Raw genomic sequence first — 12,243 nt, forward strand, 5'->3', positions numbered from 1 at the left:
GTATCAAACAAGCATTTCAGTAATTCACAATTTTCCAAGGGTAAACATCTCTTCTTGTTGGAGGCACAAAACAGGAAGCTATTTCATTCAATTATAATGTTAAATAACAGAGCAGTGAACAACTGCCACTCCATGACATCAGTAACTATCAGAAAAATAATACTGTCCTGTCAGTCACAGCATTATAGAAGGGCTCATTTATAAAGCTTCATGAGTGACTTGCATGCTTACTTTTTTGCCTGCAGAGCTACTGTCCCTGCATATGCATGGCAAGGAGATGAAGGAACATGTCTATTAGAAGGGTAATGCACACATAAATAACCAATTTGAAAGCTCACTGGGTGCAAAGTGGGCTTATTACCACTATGTATCTAGCTCATCCCTGTTCTTTGGCATTTACACTTCAGAACACAGAGCCCTTACTGCCTCTGGGAACAAAAAATCCCTGTTTTTTCCCTTACTCTGGAGAAACCTCCAGGGTGCTTTTTATGGCAAAGGCTCTATTAAGTAGCTCTCAATGCAGAAAAAATGCAATTCTTCTAAAAGTTTTTAGGACACATATAGGATAATATTTGACAGGCAAGATGTCATCTGGCACCAAGAATGTAGCTTAGAGCTCCATCTCTGGGCAAGTACTGCAGGAACAAGTTCTCAGCCCAACAGCACATGAGTGGTGCCAGAGGTATTGTCTTGTGCTTATCCCAAAAAGGAGTCCAGACTGCAGAGCTGTTTCATTGATAAGAAGCTGGGAACTGAGGATAGCTGGGAGATAGGCAGGCAAATACGACTCTTATATTTGAGGGTCGCTAAAATTCCAACCCTGCACAGAGCACATCAGCAACAAAGATGTTTGAGATGTCTGCAATGTATTGTGAAAGGGAGAAATGTGAAGCTTTTTCTTTTAAAAAGAGGTAACCTAAGAGATTTTGCACTCTCCTCTTCCTTGTCCAGCAGAAAGAGGCTTATGCTTTAGCATAAGCAGCAGCTGCCACTGTTCCTGGCAGCATGAAGAATCTGGTGCTGTGCCAGTAACAGACAAAGAGTAATATGTAGGTGCATGTTTGGTGCCAAAACTGCAACTAAAATGGGGCTGAAAGGAATTATGTTAAACTTATCTGCCATTTGAACCTAGTGTGGGTGTGTTGTGCTGAATTTTACTTCATCGGGATCTGCCAGAAGACAAAAGCAAAGAGGAGAGATCGAGTTGGAGTAAGAAGTTCAGTGCAGACTGGATGCCCCCAAATCTGGAATTTCTAATAAAGTCCTTTAAAATATACCCCACCAGATTTAGTGTGTTGAGTGGGTTCAAACAGTGATGTCAGCCTGTATTTCTTTCTGGAAGGGTGAAGCCCTGAGCACAAGCAAAATAAGTAATTGGTTGACAGCTCTGCATCCCCTCAGCAAATTGCTGCCTAGTCTTCCATAAGAGCAGAGGTTATGGGAAGGCTCATTATACCCACTTCATCAGTAAAACTGGGAGAGAAAGGAGGAAGAAGCCATAAGAACAAACAGAAATGGCTGCTTTGAGCTTCATATGTCCTTAAAAACATTCTGACTTGGGCCCCCAAACTTTGCAGTACAAATTGCTGGATTTGCCTGTTTGCTATATTCCAAACAGATACTCTAGTAGAAGTTTCCTCTTGAAATATGAAAAATCATATGTCTTTTAATATTGTGCTTGTCATTAGATGACCACAACAGAGTAGAAATAAAGAAAAATCTTACCTACCCAAACAGAAAAAAAAGAAAAAGCAAGAGAGATTTGGGAAAATATACCAATACATTCTCAGATGTACAAAAAGTAAGAGTTCTGCTGAAGTTCAACAGATGCTATTACTGTATTTCAAGTTTTATTTTAGAACTATTTTGAAGAAGACTTGCAAGCATTCTTTATTTTAAATTTGTAGTTTATACACATTGTCAGTAGTTGCCAATTGCTATTTTAGGCACACAAAACAAAGAGCAACAGAGATAAAAGTGCCCTATCAGTACAATATCTTGAGTACTTCTATAATAATAAAAATAGTTAATTGAGTTGACAGCATAACTCTCAGTAACAATATTTCTACAAATAGTTCAGAATCATTAGACTCTTCATGATCAACTTTGTCACTCTACAGCTCAGGATTTCAAAATTGCAATCGAATTTTAATTTTTAGGGGTTTTTGCACAGAAATGTATAGTCTAAAGGCTTGTACTACTTAAATTAAAGCAATTTTATTGTTACTTACAAGTACATACTAAAAACTAGGACACGAAAACTCCTCAAAACTAGAAGTGAAAACATTTCCTATTATTTTATTCCCTGGTTTTCATTTTATAATATTGGGAAAATGAAATAGGATTTTGCAGAACATTTGTTTTTCACTCTGGAACAATTCTGTCAGATCCTTTCCACTCAGTTGTCTCAACTCACATTAACAGAGAGGCTTTCAGAAAAATTTCCTACCTCAGCAGAAAGTAAAACAAGTGCCTCTGATACTCACATACAGAAATTCAGTTTAAAAATAGGTGACAAATATATAATTGGGAAGAAGTAGAAGAAAAATATGTGGAATAGGAAGTAGGAACGTACTTTGTTCTTCTATGCAGTTCTAGTGTTATAAACATTGAATTAAAACTTCCTCAATACTTTAGGGAAGCAGATGTTAGCAAATCTGAGAAGTCAGAACTGTAAATATGCACGTGTAGGACTCCATAAGGGTTGCTCTTTCTTTATTTTGTGGCTGTGATATAATTAATGTTTTTGCTGAGACAGAGTCTCTGTGAGTCAAATATACAACTCTCTTACAGATAAACCATAAGTTTAGAAATCCAAAGAATTCCAGAGCTTGGAAAGCTGCTATTACAAATGTCAGCAAATGAGCATGTCTGCGGGATATAAATTACACATCCCGTTTCAATTCTGTTTGCTTTTGATTCTGCCACTTTGAAATGCTTATAAATGTTCATGGCAGCATGTACATTACTGCTTCCTGCTTTGAGCGTGCCATGGGTCACAACAGTAAGTGGGCTCCTCACTGCTTAAATGAAAACACAGTTCTGGTCATACAGGACAGCACTTGATAACTAACTTGGCCTTTCTTCATCTGGCAAGCAACCATTTTTGAATGGTTATACCCAATTGTGCCTTTCCTACTGTATTTTTTTTTACTGTATCAAGTGTAAGTTAAAAAAATTCAGCATCTCCAATGCTTAAGTGCCAGTCCAAACACCACCAAAAGAATGTAAAAGGTGGTGAGAGTCAGCAGTGCTAAAAAAAGTCAGCATTGCTACCTGAACACAAAAACAATGCCACTGAGGTAAAGGACACAAGCCTATTTTGAGACTCTCTAGCATACTGACTACAATTATAAGGCAGAAAAATAAGTAGTGCTGATGATTGACTTCCCTTTGATGTGAAAAATCTGTCTGAAGTAGAGAATGCCAAAACTGCCAAGTGAGATGTATAGACATTATCATACTCAAGATATCAGAATCTTCTTGGAAGTTTACAACAGTTGCCATTCCTTCCTATTAAAAAACTGTATGGCCCAAGTCAGAAGAATCCTGAAATATGTAATAAAACTTGGGTTGAAAAATGGCAGATTTGCAAACTCTATCCACAAATGTCCACGAAGTGAGGGATTTGACACCAATTGTGTGGTAAGAGAAGATAACAGATCTCCCATGAGGTATTAACACTACAGGAAGGTCTCTTCTGCCTTCCTTAAAGTCACCACTTTTAAATCCCAACTTGTCTCATAATCCTACAGATGTTGAGTTCCAATCCGACTGACAAAATTAAAACATGCCTTTTCATTGCAGAAAATATTTTCAGGAGAAAAAAACAAAAAACAATCAACCATGTTTTTCATCAAAGTCAGTAAATTTTTTTCACAATTCCCAAAATATAGGTGAGAATTTGGTTACACATTGGCTGAAAAGGGACTAGAATAAGAGGCATCTGAACACAAAAAAAAGAATGATTTTGCTAGATGGTCAATTGTGACAATATTCCTGGCAGGCCAAGTAACTATGATTCAGAGCTCAGAAACTTCACAAAGTCCAAAGGGTCTGACAGATAGTTCTGGCATATCTACTGCTAATCCTCACCAGAGCTGTGGACTTGAAATTTTCACTGCCAAGCCACCTGACAAAGCAATGCATCTCTTATTTCAAACTTTCCCTCCCAGTGCTATGCAGTGGACTCTGCTTGGGTGGGGAATAGAGCAAGTATGAGATTGTGTAATGAAGAGTGCTGGAAATGAAAGATTAAAAATTGAAAACTTCTTGCAAGTGAAAATTTCTGCATGAAGACTATAATTTTACTTTGCCTTTCTGGGAAGCTAATACCAACACTACAGATTCTTAAACTTAATTTTGTAACTTTCAAAAATTTTCTTCTTATTAAAGGCAGTCAGTTTGCCCTTAATGAATCATCACTGAGAGCTAGACTCAAAACCATATTACTCAAAAAGGCCAGAAAGTAAGGCAAACAGATTACCACCTTTCATAGAGAAACCATGAGCTCTTTTGCAGTTCCTTGCAGAATGGAGAGATTTCTTAGGAAATAAAATAACTAGTCCATGATTCAAATTCACTTAAGGGCTTCTGTTAGCCCAGGAAAATTCAGCAATGGGACAGTCCACACACAGACTACTTGTTGCATGTGCTTTTCCTGTGCTTTACTACTGATAAGGCACCATTGCCAATGACATTTAAGGATGTTTTAATAACAGCAAATCACTCCTACTCTCACTGAAATGTCAACTGTTTATGTACAAATTGTTCTTAAAGGTAAGGGCACTAAAAAGGGAAAGAATAAAACCTCGCCAAAGAGTTTAACTGTAAAACCTACTTGGCCTCCTTATGATATGAGACTGACTGAGAATAAAGGGCAGCATGGAATTGTAAAAAATTACCATTTGCTGAGCTGGCTCAACAGATCTGTGTGTGGAAACCAGCAGGCTGCTCCTGGCATACCAAGAATTCTGTCCACAGATGATTTTTTTTGTGGCAAATCTAGCTTGGACAACAAGGGGAAGCCTAGAGTAAGAACACTAACAGATATCCTTGGTGTTATTTTAAATATAGAAGTAAAGATGAAGATATTTCAAAATCTGATCAATAATTTGTTTTCCCTTTACACTCTGTAAACAAGATTATTTCACCCATGGTATGCTTTATATTTTGAAAGGATCAGCATTGTATAGCTACTTTAATCTAATTGAAATGCACATTAGAAACAGAAACAGATGTATGACAAACAGCTGTATGGCAGACCTTTTCCCAAGCTTCCAGAAAAATAAGAAAATATAGTGTTTGCAAAAAAACAATTATGAAAATGAGCAACACTTCTACTAATATTTTTTTCTGCTTAGTTAAACAGCAAATGTCCCTCAAAACAACAGAATCCTGACAAATTCTTTCAAACCGCAGATCATCACTTTGCAATTCCTAACATCCCCTTCATAAACTGATCACCTTCATTCCCAAATAATTATTACAAACTATTTCTGAGAGAACTGGATTTTTCAAAAGCTAAGTTAAAAATGTATAGAAGCAGAACATGCATCTGAAGATAGGTGTGAGAATAGATTAACCTTATTTCTTCTGGGTGGAAAGTTTTTACCACTGGATAGAGCAGAAAAGTCACGCATGCTGAAATACACTATTTCAACACTGATCATGAATAGAATGTAATTTCTAATAACTATTATGATCTTATGGGGGAGGCTTTCTCTTTTATAGCCAAAGTGCAAACATTAGGACCAACACTCAAAAGAGTGAAATGCCTAGTGTGTTCTCTTTCACAGAACACAAGCAGGTTTTTCCTTTTCTGTAACTGCAAATAACTGCCATCAGAAGAAATAATACCACCAATGCAACAACAACAAAAAAAACCCCCAACAACCTAAGGGAGAGCTGTTGATGGAAAAACTTACTGCAGTCAAATCTATTAATTACACTTCAAACACAAATTTGATTATGAAGGTTTATTGCTGATTGCACCTGGTGATTCAGGTAGGGCAGCTTGCTGAGACTGTTCAATATTCTGCATGTAGGAATCATCAGAAACTTCAGAGCTAGCTATTTAATTGGTCCCCAAATTGCAAAACTATCTGGGGGAAGCATGACTTTACTACCCCTGATTAAGTTAGTGTGACAGGCTCCAGCACACAGAAAACTATAGATACAGATGGACTGCTCAAAATACATAGATTGTCAGTTCAGGTACTTAAATTTCACCTGTCTAAGCAATGAAAGTTATCAACTTTGATTCTACAAAAAGTGAATAAAAACATTTTGGAGGACTCAAAGCACAGTTTTTCTAAAAGAAAAACCCTTTCTTTATTACCCTGTGTCAAATACAGCAGTTCCAGTACAGGAGCATTTGGGAAGTGGTCTAAGGCTATCATCTTCTTTAGAAAAGAATATCTGCAATACCTGAGAGATATTCTTGGCATTCCCCTTTATGCAAACAGATAAGTACTGATTTTCTAGTTCCTGATCCTGTCAGTCAATGTTACCTCAGGAAAAACGCTCTTGGAAGCTTTTGAAAGATTGGTCCAAAACCTTTTAGGCTCACTCAAGAAGCTTTTGAAGATGAAAATTTTCTCAGAACTGCTTTAATTTCAACATTCTCTTCTTTTGTTGAAGACAAAGCTCTAATTCGAAATATTTTCAAAAAATGCCAAAACTAGTTGAATAATGTGGTGAAAACCACTGGAAATTACTGACACTAAGCCCCTTCAATTCTCAAGTGCCCTGTTTTCCCAAGAACCCTTTATTTTTAACTTCAGCACTTCAACCTGCAATTTCTGGAGATTCCTACACTAGGAGTCCTGTGAAACTCAACACCACAGCTGATGATGCAGGAATTTAAGATAAAATATAGGGATTAGAGTCTGAGCTTTTGTGCCAGACATGAACTTATGCTGACAGCGCATTTGCCGACAGTAAAAAGGACTGATACTGTTAATGCACCAGGTGGTAACCACAATAGAAGCCGTTGAAAGCAATCTTCAGTAGTTTACATAGTAGTAAAAAGCAGAATGGAAGGACATTAGTGAATATCACAGCACTCTTGGTCTTGGACTTGAATATCCAAATGATAGTTTTGATCAGATCCCATTTAGTTTGCTGCTGACTGAAGGCATTTACAAATCACAGGTGCAATCAGTGGTTACCATCAACCTACACATACAGCACTTGTCCTCTCCTCAGCATGTTTCAGGAAACAATTTCGATCATAACAACTAGAGAAATGACAAATTCAAAATCACCAATTATTCACCTACAGAGAGACCATTAAAGTATCCACACAATAATCTATTTTCAAGAATGATTTTGCAAAGATAAAATAAAATAAACTACATGTGAAAAGATCAATCACTCATATCCTGAGCTCACATTCATCCTCCCATCCCCTGTAAAGCTTCCAGTGGACTCTTCTGGCAAGAGAACAACAGAAACATTGGATTCCTACTGTAAAACTTTCTACTGCAATTGAAATTTTTCCATTATTGGTATTGATATTTTGATAGTTCAAATCTAAAAATACCCAAAAAGTGTAGCATTGCCATTGAGGATGCATGTGTTTCTCTCATCTTTCTTATAGCCACTTGCTGTCATGACCTGATGAACAACCTCTGGAGAAGACAAAAGTACTCAGATTACTATGGATGACAGCATAAAAAATTAGAATAATGGAGCTGGAACAAAAACAATTTCACTCCTTTCAGTATTAGGGCTGCCAGATAACTGCATGTAGTGTCTCAACTACTGTTAGAAAAGAGAACTTGCCCAGGAATTCTTGGTTTCCTCCCCTTTGTGTTTGACCTGGTTAAAAATTAGCATTGCTGTTTTGCTTAGCTCTTCAGCTAATATAAAGGACCTACTTCACAGTAAGCCACAAAGCCAGCCATACAGCACTGAGAAAGCACTTTTTAATTTACTGCTAGAAAGCTGGCCAGAAGAACATCACACACTGGGCTGAAATCTGCCTTTGGATGCATACGAACTTAATCTCACTAGAATCAACAGGACCCAGCATGTACAGCCAGAGAAATAATTTAGTCCATTAAATTAATGCAATTTACACACAATCAGTGGCTTCAGAGTTTTCGATTTGAGAGGAAAAGGAAGACAAAGGAGGTTTAAAATAATCAAAACATTCCTATGTGGATGGCTATTACTGTCTCAAATTAGGACAAACTTTAAACACAAAAGATAGTTTAAAATATTTCAGATAAGTTTTAAATAACAAATTGACTGAAATATTTGAGTTCATATTTAAAGACATAAAAAACTTAATAGACGTAAAAGTCCTGTTTCAAGTGAAGATACACTTCTTTTATTGAGGTCCACTTCTGGTACCATCAAACTGACCATTTATGGTCTCTTTGGAAACATTATATATATTTTTATCTATATATATATATATATATATATATATATATATATATATATATATATATATATACTTACACATTTTCAAGGAAATGAAGAGGCAGAGATGCCTCAGGAAATAAGATGCCTTGCAACCAAGAAAAGATATGATCACTATTACTGTTTTCTTATTAAATGTGTAGGATAAATCTCTGATATGAGAGAGACAAACTTTGCATATGAAGTCTATATATAGTATAGAAGTATGATTTCTGTTATGATTTAATGAGAATATCAGCTGCAAGATCTGGGACAGAATAAAGTTTGTGGCTTTATACTCATGGATGTTAAAAGACAGCCAGGTTCTACAAAGTGCAGTACCACCCAGTAAGTGCTGAACATTTAATCTATTTTTCCCTGAATGACAATCTCAGTGAAAGAGACATTAATTCCAAATGGAGGTTGTAGGCAGATGCTGTGCTGCACAAGTTTTGGGGGCTATTTCTTCAATAGTGAGAAATGTTTTAAGGAAATAGAGTGACACATTATTGACAATGTTTTTCTGTTTGGTGCCATAACTCAAAACCTTGTTCTGATGAATCAGTACATACACTAAATTATCCTACTCACTTTTATGCATGGAAAAGACACACCAGAAAGCATTATGTTAGCCAGTTCAACAGCTGGCCAGCAGACAGCCTGAACACTGGGACACAGTGGAACAGGGAGAAGGCAGTTGAGGAAGGGTATAATACCTGTTGGGAGTGGGAATGATGGGCAGGGAAGAAATGAGGAGAAAAGCCTGGGCAGAGGATTCACCCACTGCTCTAGGAAAGCCAACAGATTTCAGAAAAAGGGAGTGCTGAAGAGCAGCCCTGGCAGAACACATAAGTTGAGGTCTTTTTAAAAGTTTAGAAACTCTGGCATTTTTTGTATACAGCAAGTAGAGTCAACTTTCCTTTTTAGTTTCTGGTAACTCAAGGAACTTCAGTTTATTTAACTGATACAGAACTTATACAGGAATTTCCTCAAGTTTGGTGGCCTGGACTCCTGAGTGTGAGCAGCCTCTACCAACTATACCTGCCTGTGTGAAATACAATCCCACTGCCACAAGGAGCATTCACATCCTTTTCCTAGAAGAGAATGTGAACACAAGCTATGGGTTTGGATGCATGCTTTGAATCCCACTACACTTCCTCACATGCAGGTAGTCCTGTTTACTCTTGTCTAGAAATGCAAATAAGAAATTCAAGTCCCTTTGGGAAAGCTCCTAATAAAACTTCGACTAGCTTCCTAAAATCACACACTTTCTAGAAGATAGAAGAAGATAATGTTTGACCAGCCAACATTACTCCATTTAGCACAAGTGAAATGCTGGAGAAAAATAAATGGAAGCAAATTATCACCTTGAGATTAAAAAAATCCAACTTTTCAGTTAATTAATTTAATAAAAGAACATACAAGGTAGAAAATCTATGCATTTAACACTCTCCGTTATTTTAAAGTCTATAAACAACCAAAAACATATCCTCACAGAGGTGATGGAAATATGCAATGAAACCTCTGGCAAATCTTTCCCAGTGCACAGAAGGGACTTTTTAATCACTGATTTAATTTTACACATATCAAGAAATAATTTCCTAGTGCTCTTTCTAATTAAAAGCATTTATTTAATGAATTTGCTCTTACCCTGATCCCCACTTTGCTCCTCACAGCATTTCTGTGGAATCCCTATCACCCATATGTCCACCACAGATTCAAGGGTCAGCCTAAATGACTTAAAGCTTCCATATCCTTTGTGTTTATTTCTATAGTCCTCCATAATAGATGTACACTGGCTACTGAGTTTGTCAACTGCAAAGAAGACACAGTTTCTTTGATTATCAATGTTCTCACTATTTGGTAAAACAGCCCAAAAAAAGAAGTCTGAAGAGAAGACTGTTCTTATACTAACCAATCTGGAGTTTATGTATGACTCTTTCTGAGCTGAGTCCTGGGAGTGAGGAGAAAAAAAACAACCACTGTCCCTTAACTACCCATGCCATGTACCCAGAACTCTGGAAAGGTAACACAGTGCTGTTTTATCATATCAGCAAGATGACTCTGCTTTTAGCTCTATAGACACACAGAGAAATATAACATGTGCTGTTTCTTTAAGCAGACTGAGTGTGTGTTTACTGGGATTTTTCAGAAATAAGCTTTTTAGATGGGAGGAAAATACCTATCCTGCAAGGTGAAAGCATGTTTTTTACTTCCTCAGTTTTATATTATCATTAATTACTTATGGGCCTCATTAAAGCAAAACCCCATTAGTCTGCCTATGTATATGCTTGTATGTATTGCAAAAAAACACACCAGCATGCATACGTTTCATACATGTAAAATACAGATGCATAATAGATCTAAGTTAGAGGGTAGGGCTATATAGAAAATAACCACCAAATAATTATAAAGGGTTTTCTTGATTAAAACCAGAAAAGGCATGCATACTAAAAATGCAAAAATAAATAGGTTGAACATATAAACTGGTGGAAAAATTAGTCTAGGAAAAGCTGACAGTAATAAAAAGCAGACAGTTAAAATCTTACTGCAAACAGTCTAGTTTAAAGCTGGGAATCTTGAGCATCTATTAAAGTGAAATGCAGGATCATATCAAAGAAAGGCAGAACATTAAAATAACCAGAAATGGAAAATCTAGAATATCCTCTGTTTAATTCTACCAGCAAGAAAACAAACACAAATTTTGCACGCTGCATCACGTCATACACCACCTTAATTCAGCTACATTAAAATGAGTTTTCCTCAAAGAAAAGCTCATATTAAGACTACACCTTTAAAAAGCTCATGTTTTCATTGTTTGGGTTTTTATATGAAGAAAAAACAAGACTGCATCAGGAGTTGTACATTTTTATGCTTAATTTGATAGTTCAGCACTTTTGCAGTTGACTTTGCAGCACACACAGACCAGTTTCCTCACGCTTTCCCGCTTATTTTTCAGCACTCAGGAATTCTTAAGCACATTGCACAGTGCATACACAATTTGTAAGGCATGCTCATCATCACTTGTTCAGCTTTACGCACCAAATGAGACACGCTTCAGGTTTCTATGTGCGCATCTCACAATGATGTTTTAAAATTTTATCACCTAGTTTCCAGGGAGCTGAGGCTTTGAATCTATATTTGAAATACCACCTGAACTGGTGAAACATATTGGTATTCCACACACAGCCTCCTGCTGTCATTCCACTGCTGGCATGGGACAGTCTTCACCAAGACTTAGAAAACCTCATTCAATATTCCTCTCTGGAGGATCTGACACTTACTGTGAATTCTGCTCTTCAACTTAAATACCAGTGTCTGTGGCAGGCCAATTCTATCATTGCAGATACAGCATCCCTCAGGCGAGGTCCAACCTTTCTCTTGCAGTGCACCCAGGGATTAGCTTGACTTCCCCTAAATTCTCTCCAGTGCACAGTACAAGCTAATCTTTCCTGTAGGAAGCAGGAGATGGGGTTGCCATGACAACAGAGCACATTCTAGCAGTGGGACCACTGAGATGAGCTGAAAAGACGACAGTGAAACATGCACTCAGCCTTCCTCCGGGGCTATGGGCTTCTTCCTCCAGGATTTAATTCCCCTGCAAGTTTACTGACAGGCTAGGAGGTTGATTAGCTATGTATTTTGCTGTGGGGAGATTACTAGTTAAGAATATGGTTGAGAGATCATAGCATTACTTAATGAAACTGCCATTCCTCCTTACATTAAATTGCTGATTTAAGCGTGGCTGCTTTAAAACCACTGCTCTTTCATACACATTTGTCCTACACTTGGTCCACACAAACATCTCACTGTAATACAGTCACAAGCCAA

At 37.2% G+C, this 12,243-nt stretch overlaps 1 protein-coding gene across 7 annotated transcripts in view; it reads right to left on the reverse strand.

Annotated features, from left to right (window-relative positions):
* NOL4 (nucleolar protein 4) overlaps window positions 1-12,243 on the reverse strand; it is a 189,459-nt gene that overhangs the window by 87,342 nt on the left and 89,874 nt on the right. The window contains exon 1 of one of the 7 annotated variants that reach the window (XM_088174661.1): window positions 11,697-11,861. The exons of 5 other annotated variants lie outside the window; for them this stretch is intronic. The gene's annotated coding sequence lies outside the window, so the exon portion shown is untranslated. Of the gene's footprint in view, window positions 1-11,696; window positions 11,862-12,243 lie in introns of those variants that run through there. One more of the 7 variants, XM_088174657.1, reaches the window with a different exon arrangement.

Source organism: Sturnus vulgaris, chromosome 1, assembly GCF_052056855.1.
Source record: "Sturnus vulgaris isolate bStuVul1 chromosome 1, bStuVul1.hap1, whole genome shotgun sequence".
NCBI lineage: Eukaryota > Metazoa > Chordata > Aves > Passeriformes > Sturnidae > Sturnus > Sturnus vulgaris.